This window comes from Eimeria mitis, genomic scaffold (assembly GCF_000499745.2).
Source record: "Eimeria mitis Houghton genomic scaffold, Emh_scaff283, whole genome shotgun sequence".
NCBI lineage: Eukaryota > Apicomplexa > Conoidasida > Eucoccidiorida > Eimeriidae > Eimeria > Eimeria mitis.
The window spans coordinates 7360-7596 of record NW_013571169.1 but is presented as its reverse complement, the minus strand read 5'-3'; the positions used below and the strand labels follow the sequence as shown (position 1 = coordinate 7596).

General features: G+C 8.9%; 1 protein-coding gene across 1 annotated transcript in view; it reads right to left on the bottom strand.

The window, feature by feature from the left end:
- EMH_0006780 (uncharacterized protein) overlaps positions 1 to 237 on the bottom strand; it is a gene marked incomplete at both ends in the record, with an annotated part of 2647 nt that overhangs the window by 296 nt on the left and 2114 nt on the right. The window lies entirely within an intron of this gene.

Genomic DNA, 237 nt, shown 5'->3' with positions numbered 1-237 from the left:
ATATATATATATATATATATATATATATATATATATATATATATATATATATACATATATATAAATATATAAAAAAATAGATATATAAACAAATAATTAAATATATAAATATATAAATAAATATTTAAGTAAGGTGGATACATACATAGATAGCTACACAGATAAATAAATAAATAAATAAATAAAATAAATAAAATAAATAAATATATAAATAAATAAACTAAACAAACAGCTAAA